Consider the following 15,835-nt stretch of genomic DNA (forward strand, 5'->3'; position numbering starts at 1 on the left):
TATCTGGGGGTAAAAATTTCTAAGCAGCAAAGCATTCAAGAAATGGCCTGGCTGTTTCTAACAACCTGTGCTCAGATGTGGGAGCAAAAAAAAAAAAAAAAAAAAAAAAAAAAAAAAAAAAAGACTTAAAGTTGGAATTTGTATTTAAACAGGAAGCAGAGCATAAACATTTGAAAAATTTGCAGCCTAGCCATGTGACAGAGAAAGGAAGCTTTTTCAGAAAAGGAATTCAAGCAGGCAGTGGAGCAACCACTTGCTAGAGATGGTTGTGTAATTAAAAAAGAACCAAGTGCTAATTTCCAAGACAATGGGGAAAAGGCCTCAAAGGCATTTCAGAGACCTTCACAGGAGGCCCTTACCTCACAAACCCAGAGGCCTAGGAGGGAAAAATGGTTTCATGGGCCAGGCCCAGGGCTCTGCTGTCCTGTGCAGCATCAGAACTCTGCTCCCCACATTCTGGCCACTCCAGCTCCAGCTGTGGCTCAAAGGGGCCCAGGTACAGCTTGGGCCATGGCTTTAGAGGTTGCAAGCTGCAAGCCTCGGCAGCTTCCATCTGGTGTTAAGTCTGTGGGTACACAGTGTGCAAGAGTGAATGAGGCTTGGCACCCTCCATCAGATTTCAGAGAATGTGTGGAAAAGTCTGGATGCCCAGGTAGAAGCCTGCCTCAGGGGCAGAGCCCCTGAAAGGACACAAAGATAGATGTGTACCCGTGCCCCCCACCCCGCTACACCCTTTTGTTCTGCTCTCTAATCCTTGCACATACCAGAGATTTCATAAGTTCTGTGAGCACCTGTTTTTCTGCACGTACCAGAGATTTTGTTTTGCACATACCAGAGATTTTGTAAGTTCTGAGGCAAGGTCACAAGACGTGTTTAAGTAAGATAAACTCTTGCTGCCATAAACCTGCTCTCCCGCCTCAAAGGTTGAACCGAAATATCAGAAATGGCGGGAACCAATCATAGTTAGCCAAATCGCCTTGTCCAAACACTAGCCAATCATATATCTGATTTGTATAATAACTCTATGCCCACTTTTCTTAGACTATATAACACTGCTCGGAGCTTAGTGGGGGAGCTCTCCTGCCCGTCTCGTTTCGCGAGCGAGGGAGAGTTCCAGGTTCGAACCTGTAATAAAGATCCTTGCTGCTTAGCTTTGACTCTGGACTCTGGTGGTCTTCTTCGGGGAATAAACGGTCTGGGCATAACACCCCCATAGAAGAACTTGTACTGGACAGTGCCAAGAGGAAATATGGGGTTGGAGTACCCACACAAAATCCCCACTAGAACCCTGCCTAGTGCAGCTGTGAGAAAGGGGCCATGGCCCTCCATACCCTAGAATGGTAGATCCACCAGCAGCTTGCACCCAGCACCTGCAAAAGCCACAGGCACTCAACAACCTGTAAGAGCAGCCTGGAGTTCTGAAACCTTCAAAGACACAGAGGTGGAAATATCTTCTGGAAATAGGGGCTTTGGAAGCCCGCGCCTTGCACCAGTGTGCCTTGAATGTGGGATATGGAGTCCAAGAAGATTATTTTGGAGCTTTAAGATTTAATTACTGCCCTTCTGCATTTTGAACTTGTGTGAGGACTGTAGCTCCTTTCTTCTGACCAATTTCTCCCTTTTGGAAGGGTATGTTTACAATGTCTATACACCCATTGTATCTTGGGAGTAAATAACTTGTTTTTTTTATTTTACAGGCTCTATAGATGGTAAGGAACTCAGCTCAGCTCTAGATGAGACTTTGAACTTGGGACTTGGGACTTTTGAGTTAATGCTGGAATGAGTTAAGACTTTGCGGGAGGAAAGGCTTTGGGGGACTATTGGGAAGGCATAATTATACTCTGCAATGTAAGAAGAACATGGGGTTTGGGTGGGGCCAAGGGTGGAATAATATGGTTTGGGTATTTGTTCCCACCCAAATCTCACGTTGAATTGTAATTTCCAGTGTTGGATGTGGAGCCTGGTGGGAGGTATTTGGATCGTGGAGGTGGATCCCTCATGAATGGTTTGGGTTATTCCCTTGGTGATAAGCGAGCTTTTGCTCTGAGCTCACATGAGATATGGTTGTTTAAAAGTGTGTGGCACCCCCCGACACACACCACATTCTCTCTTGCTTGTTCTTGCTTTCACTGTGTGACATGCCTTTTCTCCCTTTGCCTTCTGTCATGATTGTGAGCTCCCCAAGGCTTCACTAGAAGCCAAGCAGATTATAGCACCATGCTTCCTGTACAGCATGCAGAATGATGAACCAATTAATCTATTTACTTTATGAATTATCCAGTCTCAGGTATTTCTTTATAGCAATTCTAGAATAGCCTAATACATGATTTTGCAAGATAATTCAGAAGATGCTGCTTAACTGTTGTGCACAAATAAGGAAAGCAGCTCTGACCGGGGCACTTGGTTATTCAAACCTTGTTGAATAAGCCAGGATTTTCCTACAGAGACCTAGAAATGGATGTCTGCTTGAAAACATTTCTTCCTATCAAGACATGTGAGAGAAACATAGGAAAGCCTTGCTCTAAAAACGATATGGAGTTTGCATCTGTTTGGAGGCCATAAACTTAAAATTGATTTTAACACTGTGCCTTGTGTACAGTAATTACCGAGAAGGAGGAGGAGAAAGAGTAAATCTCATGGTTCCAGCCTCATTATCCGCCCTTTGAGATAGTGGTAATAATTGGCCCTAGACAGGTACCTTTTAAATTTAAAACTTTTTAATGGGCCATTATGACATTTAGGTATGACTATAAAGTCAGAGAAAAACATGTGATTTCAGGCTTTCTAGTGAGGTCTAAACTTTTTTCTTTAAAATTATGTCTAATTAAAAATATTCCTGATTGGTAGAAATTTGAATTGTTTCAAGTTTGGAGCTATAAGTAAAACTTCTATAAACAGTTAAGTATGTGTCTTTGAGTTGACTTATGTTTTTATTTCTCTTGAGTAAAAACAAACAGTAGATTTTCTAGGCTGTATGGTAAGTACGAATATGTTTAACTCTACAGTCTATTTATATGTTTAAACATCCAGAAATGACTATACAATTTTACATTCCCACCAGCAATGTATATGAGCTCCCATTCCTCCATATAACTTGCCAAAACTTGGAATGGTAAGCGTTTAGAAATTTTACCATTCTAGTTGGGTATTTGCATTTTTTCTAATGACTAATGATCTTGAATATTTTAAAATGTGCTTATTTGCTAGCTGCATATCTACTTTGGTGAGTTGTCTATTAAAATGTTTTGCTGCCCCTTCCCCTTCCCCGAGGGCCTTCCAAGTGCGGTCCTCCTGGGCCTCGCTTCCCCTAGCCCCTGTGGTGGGTCCGAATGAGAGGTTCCGGAGTGCTTTCTGGAGCCCCCGCGCGGGATGGGTCCTGGGTGTAGACAGACGCTGCTGGCCAGCCCGCCCCAGCAGAGGCTCTTGGCACCCTCTTAAGAGCTTCAGCTGCCCCAGTATTAGAATCCCAAGAAAATCAAAAGGCATTCAGGGATTTCTGCTCACCTGGAAAAAGGATGGAAATACTTCAACAAGGCATGGAAGGAAGTTTGACTGCGTAAGACAACATGGCTGAGGTCTGAGATTTTACATGGAGTTATTCAAGAGTTGCCTGTGTGAAGATAAAAGACACAAATTTAACTTCTGAGGACAAAAAGTTTCTTGAGACCCTTGAACAGCGGCTACTCATAACGGAACTGACGTGGCTCTTAGGTCCTAGCCAGGAGAGGGAGATACCTTCACTGCTAGAGCTGGAGAAAGCAGACCTTCTGGAATCCATGCCACTCTCAGAGGATTTTGTTTGGATGAAGGCTCTGCTACAGCAAGAAGTGGAGCAGCTCAAGAAGAAATGTTTCACTCTGCTCTGGTACTATGATCCCAATTCAGATGCTGACAGTGAAACCATGAAGACAGCAAAGGTGTGGAAACTTGCAGAGGTCCTAGTGGGTAGGGAGCAGCAGTGCCAGGATGCCAACAGCCAGCAAAAGGAGCAGATGGTGCTGCTGGAGAAGAAGAGTCCACCTACTCCCAGGTGCTTCTCCGCTGCCTCACTTTGCTGCAGAGGCTTCCTCAGGAACACTGGCTGAAGACCCACTCAGAGTTAGACCACATCAATGCCCAGTACCTGGAAGTCAAGTGCGCTGCTATGATCCTTAAGCCGAGGATGGAGGAGATAAAGATTTTGTCCGACACACTGCTGAGAAAGTGGAAGTTCATTGTCTGATTAGGGACCGTTTGGAAGGAGCCATTCACCTACAGGAGCAGCACATGGAGAAGTCAAGACAGGTCCTGAACTCCTATGAAATACTTGCGGAGGAGTTTGACAGGCTGGTGAGAAGAGTCCACTCTACTCAAGCAGGCAACTGAGAAGCGGTAGGCCCTCCAGGAGTTCAACAAGGCCTACCGTTGAGCTCTGGCAGGGCCAGGAAGCATGGCTTCTGCACAGCTGCTGCCTCCTAATCTTCCTGCTAGTAGGACCACCTTCACCTGGGGCTGCCTTTGCTACAAGGGGGTGTGGAAACGTTTGCATTTGCTTGAAAGAGCGCATTTAGGCAACCTCCTGGTTTTTCTTTCTTGTTTGTAATGACTGGGCCTCTTCTGGAAAATCTAGCAAGCAGATTTATATAATTTTTATGCATGGCTGTGTGTCAGTGTCAGCCCTGTATCATATTTTATTATCTCCTGAATACAATATCATATTGTATCTTAAAAAATGTTTTGCTTAATTTTAAAATGTCATCTTGATCATTGAAATTAAGCATTCTTTATGTATTTTGCACAAGTTCAGTATCAGATATAGCTTTTGAAAATATTTTCTTTCAGTCCATGGCCTACCTTTTTATTTTCTAAACGGTGTTTTTTTAAAAGGCAAATGTTTTATATTTGGTAAAGTTCAATGTGTCTATTATTTCTATATCTTTTATTTGTATGTGAGCATGTGTCCAGTCTAAGATATCTTTGTCTAGCTCAAGGTTCCGAAGATTTTTCTTGTATATCTTCCAGAAATTTTTTGATTTTCACACTTACATTTAGGTCCATGATGCATTTTGAGTTAATTTTTTCTGTAGGGGGAAAGTAAGGTTCAATGTTCACTTTTTGATTATGCCATTTGTTGATTAATGAATTCATTCCCCATTGAAATACCTTGGCACCTTTGTCAGAAATCACTGGGAGAGACAGAGGCAAGATAACTGACCAGACGCAGCTAATATGAGCCCTTTCCACAGAGAAGGACCAAAATAGCAAGTAGATAATCACAAAACTAAGAGAGAACACTGGAATTCAACAGAGGAGTGATGAGAAACACTGAAAGCAAAGAAGGAGAGGGAATTGAGGCAGCTTGCTCAGCCAAGATTGCCCGGGAGCTGGGAGAAGCTCCCAGATGCAGGGAAATCGTCAGTGAGACCTTCAGGGCTCCAATTTCTTGTCATGAACTTCAATTCTAGGCACTGGAGAGCCCCTCAACCCTCATGAGCGTCAAGACTAACAAAGGGAGCTGCGTAGAGATTGTACAGAGGTATCGTTTCAGAAAGGAAACTTAGGCTCAGTCCCACAGGCTTCTGAGCCCTGTGCAACTGTAACATTGTGTCATTCTGAGAGCTCAGCCCCCAGAGGACTTTGTCCTACCCTGGGACCATCACTGCCATAGCTGCCACTGGGCCAAGGAGAACAGGCACTTTCACATACTTCCAAGGACAAATCCCACCACTACTGCAGGCTACTGTGGGGGCAAGATGTGAAGAAACTGTACACGCCACAGCTGTCTGCCCATGCTGCTCCCACTGAGAGTGGCACTGCCCTCCCTGGTAGCAGGCCACATCCAGTGCCATTCTGACAGCCCAGTCTCCAAAGCACTATGATCTTCCCTGGGGCCACCAGGTCAAAGAAGAAGAGGGAAAGCTGGGCACTTTAACAAGCCCTGAGGACAAATACCACTGCCACTGCTGTTGGCTGCTAAGAGACCAAGGTGCGAGCAAACACCAAGCTCCACAGCTTACTGCTTAAGCTGCTCCTGCTGAGAGTGGCCTTGCTCTCCCTGGAGGCAGACTGCAGTGCAGCCACTGCTGCCCAAACCTGATAATTCTGCCAGCAGCCTAGGGACCATCTGCCCCTGCCTATCACAGCCAGTGCCTGAAAGCACTTCCAGGGAACCTGAGGACAAGTTTATCAACTCAGTCCCATCTCCCTACTACTCTAGCATGCCATTTAGGGGCCTGGGGGTCTCTCAGCCCAGTTCACCACCAATGGTACATGAACATCCTCCTGGGGTCTGAAGTTGGGCTGACCCAACCTGTTGATACCACCACAGCTGGCAGTCACCCACATGAGCCACCTGCAGGTCAGCAGACTGGCCCACCCAACTTATCACAACCACCACCAACACCAGAATGGACCACCTGGGCTCCAGTGGGTTGCTCCACCACTGCTTCTGCCATCACCCACATCATACCACTGCCTGGAGACCTAAGAACCCACCCACATACCTTGCCCACAGCTGCCACTACTGGCCTACCTGGACCCGCTAATACCAGTGGCAGCATACATCACTCTGGGGCTCAAGGACAAGTATGCTCAGCCCACTGCTACCACCACCAGGGCCTGAAGACTGACCCACCAGGCATCTTAGTACCAATAAAAACTTCATCATAGCCTCCATTAACAGCTACATCCTAAGCCACTAAGAAAATCACAAATACCACTGACACTGTTCATAGCTGAAGAAATCATACAGAGACTACCTTACTGCATACACCCAATATCAAAGCCAGAGTGACCTACTCAACTGCAAACAAATATACATCTTCAGGAATAAGTTCTACCCCATGAAATCAAATTCAAAACTTGAAAGAAGTATCTGTTACACTAGATGTGCAGATATCAATGTAAGGATGCAGGAAACATGAACAAGCAAGGAAATACAACACCTCCAAAGGAACTCAATAATTTTCCAGCAGCAGATCCCAATTAAAGAAATTCACAAAATCCCAAATAAAGATGCACACTACCGATTTTAAAGAAGCTCAATGAGACACAAGAGAATTCTGAAAAAAAATTTAGAGGAATCAGAAAAATGATTCAGGTCATAAATTTAAAAAGTTGCCAGAAAGATAACTATTTTAAAAAAGAATCAAACAGAAATTCTGAAACTGAATAATTCATTTACTAAAATGCAAAATACATTTGAAAGCTTCAAAAATAGGTAAAACCAAGCAGAAGAAAAACTCTTAGAACTTGAACACTGGTCTTTTGAAATAATCCAGTCAGAAAAAGATAAAGATAAAATAAAAAAGAATGAGCAAAGCTTTTGTGACATTTGGGACAACATAAAGTAATGGAATATTTGAATTACCAGTGTCTCTGAGGGCAAAGAGAGAAAGAAAAGATTAGAAAACCTATTTAACAAAATGCTAGATAAAAACTTCCCAAGTCTAGCAAGAGACATAGATACCCAGATACAGGAAGCTCAAAGATCCCCAAATGAATATAATGCAAAAAGTTCTTCTTGACAGCACATTGTGGGCAAACTGTGTACAGCCAAAGACAAAGAGAGGAGTCTTTAAAATGTTAGAGAAAGGCCTCTATACCTTTTTTTTTTTTGAGATGGAGTCTCACAGTATCGCCTGGGCTGGAGTGCAATGGGGTGATCTCAGCTCACTGCAACCTCCACCTCCCAGGCTCATGCAATTCTCCTGCCTCAGCCTCCCAAGTAGCTGGGATTACAGGTGCACACCACCACACCTGGCTAATTTATCGTATTTTTAGTAGAGATGGGGTTGCATTGTGCTGGCCAGGCTGATCTCAAACTCCTGACCCTGTGATCCACCTGCCTCGGCCTCCCAAAGTGCTGGCATTATAGGCATGAGCACCACCACACCCGGCCCACATCTACACCTTTTAAAGAACACCCATCAGACTAATAGTGAATTTCTCAGCAGAAACCTTACAGGACAGGAGATAATGGAATGACATATTCAAAGCACTGAAAGAAAAATATGCCATGACACTATGTCAACAAAATCACCCTTCATAAATGAAAGAAAAATAAACTCTTTCCCACACAAGCAAATGCTAAGGGAATTCATCACCACTAGACTAGTCTACAGGAAATGCTCAGGGGAATCTGAAGCTGAAAGGACATTTGCCATCATGAAAACACATAAAAGTATAAATTCAACAGTAAAGCAAACACACAAATGAGAAAGAGAAATAACTCAAATGGTACCACTACACATAATCACGAAACCACAAAGACAATAGAAAAAAAAGGAAAGGAAATAAGAATATAGAAAACAACCAGAAAACAATTAACAATATGACAAGAACAAAGTCTTACATATCAGCCATAACTCTGAATGTAAATGATTAAATTCTCCACTTAAAAATATGTAGACTGGCTAAATGGATAAAGAAACATGATCCAGTTATATGCTTCCTACAAGAAACATACTTTACCTGCAGAACACATATAGACTCAAGTAAAAAGAAGGAAAAGGTATTTCGCACAAATGGAAGACAAAAGCAAGCAGGAATAACTATACTTATATCAGATAAAACAGACCTTAAGACAAAAACAGTTAAAAAAATAAAAAGGCACTATATAATGTCAAAGAGATCAATCCAACAGGAAGAAATAACAATTCTAAATAAATATGCACTCAACACTGGTGTACCCAGATTTACAAAGCAAATATAGCTAGATCTAAAGAGAAAAATAGACTCCAATGCAATAATAGTGGAGGACTTCAACACTCCACTTTAAGAGTTAAGACAGGGCCAGGCGCGGTGGCTCAAGCCTGTAATCCCAGCACTTTGGGAGGCCGAGATGGGTGGATCATGAGGTCACAAGATCAAGACCATCCTGACTAACATGGTGAAACCCTGTCTCTACTAACAAATACAAAAAACTAGCCAGGCGAGGTGGCGGGCACCTGTAGTCCCAGCTTCTCGGGAGGCTGAGGCAGGAGAATGGCGCGAACCCGGGAGGTAGAGCTTGCAGTGAGCTGAGATCCGGCCACTGCACTCCAGCCCGGGCGACAGAGTGACACTCCATCTCAAAAAAAAAAAAAAAAGATTTTTTAAAATTTCTCTTCACAATATATTGTAGTTTTCAATGTATAGATATTTCAAATATTTTGTTAAATGTATCCTAAGTACTTCTATATTTTTTGGTAATTTTAAATTTCAACTTTTCATTGTTTATTGTCAGATATAGAAATACTACTGATTTCTGTATATTTCTTTGTATCTTTCAACTTTACTAAACTCACGTATTAGATCTTACGCCTTTTCTTTGAGATTTCTTAGAATTTTCTTCATTGACAATAATGCACTGAAAATAGACAATTTTATTTCTTCCTCTCTGATTTGTTTATTTTCCCTTTCTTTCTTTTCTTTTCCTGTTTTTCTCACTATACACTTTCTAGAACTGTGATTCTGTACTGGTAATCATTTTGTCTCTCCTCAAGAGTCATTTGGCAACACCTGAAAAAAGTTTTGGTTGATATAAGTACTACTGGAATCTAGTGCGGAGAAGCCAGGGATACTGCTAACATATAACAATGCATGTGCCAGCCAACAAAAATTTATCAGGCCCAAAATGTCAATATACTGATTTGAGAAACTATGGTCTAAAAACTCTAGTAGTGTTAAATAGAAATGATGAGAGCAGACAGCTTTGTGCTGTTCCTGATCTCAGGGAGAAAGGCTTCAGGCTTTTACCATTAAGTTTGTTAGCTGTGATTTTTCCATAGAGGTCCTTAATTATATTAAGAACACTCTCTTCCACTCCTGATTTGCTGAGAATTTTTATCAATAAGGGTTTTGAATTTGAAAAAAGCTTTTCTCCATCAAGGAAGATAATTTTATGCATTTTTAGTCTGTTGAATTATTAATTGGATTGATTGATTTTTGAATATTGAGCCAACCTTGAATTCCTGAGAAGCACCTTGATAATAATATATTATTAATTTTATATAGTGATGGATTCAGTTAGTTAAAATTTTGTCAAGGTCTTTTGCATCTATGTTCATGAGGGGTATTAGGCTATAGTATTCTTACATTGTAATGTCTTTGTCTGGTTTTGATGTCAAGGCTATGTTGAATCATCAAATGAATTGGAAAGTGTTCCTTCCTTTTTATTTTTTGGCAGAATTCTTGTAAAATTTATGTCTTTCATCGATTTTTGGTAGAATTAAACAGTGGAGACCACTGGTCCTGGAATTTTTAGGGTGCACGCTTTTAGGTTCTAGTTCAATTACTTTCATAATTAATGAGCTATTTATTTACATTATTTCTTCTTGAATAAGTTTTATTAGTTTGTACCTTTAGGAAATTTGTCCATTTCCACATGTGCTATCATATGTATAGGCATAAAGTTGTTCATAATATGCTTTTATTGTCCTCCTAATTTTTGTAGGTCACATGATGTTCCTCTTTCAATCCTAATGTTGGTAATTTGTATCTTCTTTATTTCTTAATCAGTCTAATAAAAAAGTTCGTTAAGTTTTTTGATCTCTTCAAGTAACAAACCTTTGGTTTCATTGACTTTATTGATTTTATCTTTTAAATTGCAGTAGTTTTGTTCTTATCTATTTCTTCCATTCTTCTGTTTGCTTTGTGTTTTATTTGCTCATCAGTATCTTCATTTCTTCTCACCTTTCTTTCTTTCCTTCTTTCTTTCTTTCTTTCTTTCTTTCTTTCTTTCTTTCTTTCTTTCTTTCTTTCTTTCTTTCTTTCTTTCTTTCTTCTTTCTTTCTTTCTCTCCTTCCTTCCTTCCTTCCTTTTTTCTTTTTTTTCTCTTTTTTCTGGAAACAGGGTCTCACTATTTTGCCCAGGCGCAATCATAGTTCACTGTAGCCTCAAATTTCTGGGTTCAAGCAATCCTCTTGCCTCGACCTCCCAAGTAACTAGGACCACAGGTGTGAGCCACTACACCCAGTTAATTTTTAAAATTATTTTTTGTAGAGACAGGATCTCACTCTGTTGCCTAAGCTGGTCTCAAACTCCTGGCCTCAAGCAATCCTCCCAACTCAGCCTCCCAAAGTGCTGGGATTACAGGCATAAGCCACTGCACCAAGCCTTCCTTCATTTCTAATATAAGTATTCAATAATATAATCTTTTCCCTAAGCATTGCTTTAGCTGAACCCCACATAATTTTTAACTGTTTTATTTGATTTAGTTGCATACAATAAAAAGTATATGTTTTAAGCATACAATTTGACAAATTTCTGTGTGTGTATATAAATAAATATATGTATATATGTATGTGTATATATATGGTGTATGTATGTGTGTATATATATATGGCTATATATGCCATCAGTGCAGTTAAGATAATGAACATATTCATCAACTCAAATGTTTCCTTATGTCCTCAACATATTCATCAACTCATGTTACCTTATGTCCTGTTATAATCTCTCTCACCTACCCTTTCTCATGTGCCTCCATTCCCCCAGTCAATCATTGATTTACTTTCTGTCACTAAAGATTACTTTGCTTTTTCATACTATTTATACTTTTTTATGCTTTTATACATATTAGTGCATATTGTATAGTTCCACCTGTACAAAAGCATAATTATTTTGAGGTTCACCCATATTGTAGTATATATCAATAGTGCATTCCTTTTTATTGCCTAATTACTACTTCATTGTATAAATATACCACAAATTTTATCCATTCACCAGTTGTTTGACATTTGGTTTGTCACTGGAGTTAGGCCATTGCATATAAACATAGTATGAGTATTTGTGTATTTGCTTTTTCTGAATATATGCTTTTATTTCTCTTGGGTAAATACCTAGGAGTGGAAAGGTTGACTTATACTATAAATGTGTAATTTTTTTTGAGACAGGATCTTGCTCTGTTGCCCAGGCTGAAATGCAATGGCTCTATTTCAGCTCACTGCAAACTCCACCTCTCAGGTTCAAGTGATTCTTCTGCCTCAGCCTACTGAATAGCTGGGATTACAGGTGTGCACCACCATGCCCAGTTAATTTCTGTATTTTTAGTAGAGATGGGGTTTCACCATGTTGGCCAGGCTGGTCTCGAACTCCTGACATCAAGTGATCTGCCCGCCTAGGCCTTCCAAAGTGCTGCTATTACAGGCATGAGCCACCACGCCCAGCCATAATTTTTTAAGATACTGAAAAACCATTATTCAAAGTGGTTATTCACTTTATGTTCCCATCAGCAGTGTATGAACATTATATTCGCCAACTTACTGTATTTTTCCTAAAATGTATATTGTATTTAATAATGTTAACTGAAAAAGTCTCTTTCTTAAATATTCTAAAATACTTAAGATTTCTATGTTGACATTTCACTTGCGGATGAAAGGCCTTCAAGATGCAATCACTCTTAAGGAGACTATGGAACATGGTGGTGCATTTTTACTACAATTCAAAAAGTACTGTTTGACTCTGTTCATTTTTGTGTCAAAGCTGAGATGCGAACCTGAATTCTGTTGACAGCCATGTTTAAAGCTGGTCTGAGAGAATGGGACTGGCATGCAAATAAAGGGACAGTTAAAAAGAGACAAATATAGGGGAGATAATAAAAAGTAGAGGCAGCACAGGCTGATAGAATTCAAACCCCTGGCTCCAGAATTTGGTTACATAGAACAATGTATTCTGCTTTTTGCTGTAGAGAGGGTAGTATTAATATAGTCCATCTATCCTTGCCCACTGATACACATTCTAGTTGGTGAGACCATAATAACACAGGAAACAGTAAACAAAACAGAATATAACATACTGATAACTGATACTTTTCTACCTCTACCACATTCCTTCCTAGGCTAGGGTTCCTACCCATGCAACCAGTATCAGGCAATGTGAAAGTGAGAATCAATCCAATACGAGCCAGTAGAGGTAGAAAGAAACTGCATAGGTTTCTATTTTTCTGAAAGCCTTCTGTTTCAATAAAGTTTTGAGGCCTGTACACCTGTTAGACCTCTACCTGATGTCCTATAGCATTACTACCCCCTCCATCTCTTATGTTTCTACAGCATAAAACTTGTTCTTTTCCTTTTCAAGAGCCTGTAGGAATTTCTATGAGGAGTGTGTGTAGATGGATGGTATTTAGGTAACCATACTTCTGCTTGTAAACTATTGGTAAGATTTCATAATTTTATGCCCCTTTGCTTACTTTAAAACTCCTTATTGGGCTTTGCTACCATCAGTGAATTCTCACGTTTTTGGGAGTTTTTGAGTCAAAGGGTGTTATGTTGGACATGTTCACAGGCCATTTTACACATTTGAAAGTTGTTCACAGATAAAACATATGAAAACTTGAAATCTTTCTCTTGTGAATAAACAAAATGGTTCAAATAAATCTTTCTTCTACTTGAGGCAGTCCACTTATCCATGTAGAAACGTTAAATAATAATTGGTATGGTCAAGAATTTCTTCAAAGCATTGCCATGGTAAATACAAACATAGACTTGAAAACTCTACATGGTTTGAAATCTGATTAACTCCCAAAACACCTCTGTTTATGCTTAGTCTTAACAATAAAAAGATGCTCAAGTTACACTTGACATTTTGGCAACCAAGAACTAATACTTCTCTTTAAGGCTCTTCACTCCAATCAAAGTCAGTCAGAACTCTGTTAATTAAATTATGGAATCCTGACAAGATCTGGATTTTTGCAGTCTAGAAGACCACTCATAGAAGGTAGTCCTTTGACTATTTTTTTCCTCAGGAAAATATTCAGTCAGATGAGTAACTATAAGTGTATCTACAACATATTTGTGAATCCCAGAGTCCATTGGTGTAATTTAATTTAATAAATATTTCACACAAAATCCAAGTAGCTAAAAAACTGACTAACTGAGGCAATGTGATTGATGGAAAACTAGAGGGTAATTTTCAAGGTGATTGAACTTACAGAGTAGATCAACTTCAAGGTAATAATATGGAAACAATACCTAGCAGAGCAACACCTGGGTCTGCTTCTATCCAATCTGACCAAGGCAATCAAGTCAGAGCTTTACCAGATGCTTGCAGAATTTGAATGAATTGGCAGCTACCCAGTGCTTCAGAGAAAGAGAAGGAGACTAGGCCATTTTTTGATACAAACCCAACAGAGAATTCTATCCCAGCTACATTACATTCCGTGCAAGGGAGACATCTTGTGTTCCATTAAGCCTAGAGGTTTTATTTTTAGTAAGGATGAATGGCAGCTTTTCTCTGCTATCTTAGGTGATCTTTTATAAGGTAAATTTATCCTGAAGAGCCAAACAAAATCTACACTCAGGCTACAGATGAAGCAATGTACATTTTTACCTTGAAATTAAAACACACCAATCACTTTGGCTAACAATGGAATTCTTCAGCCTCCTATTTTTAAAGGTTTCAGGCTTGAAAAAATACAAATTCTTTAAAATAGAAACTTTAAAAAGAAAGCTATCCATGAACCAGGTTATGTTAAAAACTCAAATTAGAGCTAATGAGTTTATGATGCTGATTTTTAAATTCAATATAATAAATAACTTGTTGAGTCTATTGTATGCATGAAGCACAGTACTGAGTAAAATCTATAGGCACTACTTCTTTAAGAGAGTTTTTGTCTAGGAGAAAACAAAGATGTATTAAAGGGCCATTTAGCACGATAAAAACTAGAGAGAGCACAACACATAACTGTAGGAATATTTCATGGAGCAAATTTCCGGATTTCCCATGCTTGATCAATCAACTTCAGAAGAATGTGGGAAAGCCAGTGACTTCTCTGAGGGCAGTCCGACGCAAGGGTAAGGAGGGGATTCTGGCACCACAGAAGTAACTAATACCATTAAATGAAAGTGAAAAAATAACTTGGATCTCTATTTACAAGTGTATTCAAAATTGTCCTGGAAGAGAAAGAGGTAATGCCAGTATATGGATCAAAAAACACACTTAGGGTTGAGGAGTAAAAAGGTCAGAAAAGTAACCAGGGAGTGATAGGTCCAAGTCTCAAGAAAGGGACCCTGGGGGACAGTTCAATCCAAAGTGGCAAGGGGAAATAAATGGCAATGGAATTTGACCCGAAGTTTTTGGAGCCTTAAGTTTTAAATAAAAAGTAAACCTTGAGGGCAAAGTCCTGCTTGCAGAAATCTTATCTCATGGAGAAGAACTATGCTGGGCCCAGAAAGCTCTAACCAGTCACTGACACACTAGGGAGACTATCTGGCAGGGTGTGACAGTTCAGAGTGGCACTGTATGCCCTGATGGATTTGTATAGTCATGTCTAGTTTACCTGTGTCAGACAAGACTTTGACAGGCCTAACAGAAAGAATTATGCAGGGCTGCCAGTTATCCGAGCTGCTGGAAACACCACTAGGCTAGCCAACCAAAGAAAAATACATGTGCCTGCCAGAAGTAACAAAGTAATGGACTTTCCATGAGCAGCTATCAGTTCTGGATGATTTATTTTTTTTACAGAAAAGACATGTATAGTAGGTACTGTGATCATTAAGACCTGAACTGTTGTGGATAGGGGTGTGGAGGTGCTAGTGAAGAAATGAAGCATCAAGGCAGAGAATTTGTATTTCAAAAAAAAAAAAAAAAACAGATATAAATGTCAGGGAAATATACAATAACTCACACTTTAAAATATGGAATGTCAAAGTCTAAGCATTCTGTATTGCACTAACAACCTGGCATAAACACATAGTTTGTAATGACAAGGAAACAAGGGTTTAGGAAATGCAAATATGCTTTACCTATAATTGACATCTATACTGTGTGCCTTAGAAATGGAAAGACAAGACGTATAAAAATTTTTCACACATATTAATAATCCTTGAGGGTCCTTAACTAAACAATCTTAAACTGGGATCTGTGAGTTCACCTT

General features: G+C 39.9%; 1 pseudogene; it reads left to right on the forward strand.

The window, feature by feature from the left end:
• Nucleotides 1–510: 510 nt before the first annotated feature.
• Nucleotides 511–4,408, forward strand: LOC126957488 (HAUS augmin-like complex subunit 4; annotated as a pseudogene).
• Nucleotides 4,409–15,835: the final 11,427 nt, after the last annotated feature.

The sequence above is a fragment of the Macaca thibetana genome, chromosome 1 (genome assembly GCF_024542745.1).
Source record: "Macaca thibetana thibetana isolate TM-01 chromosome 1, ASM2454274v1, whole genome shotgun sequence".
In the NCBI taxonomy this organism is placed as follows: Eukaryota; Metazoa; Chordata; class Mammalia; order Primates; family Cercopithecidae; genus Macaca; species Macaca thibetana.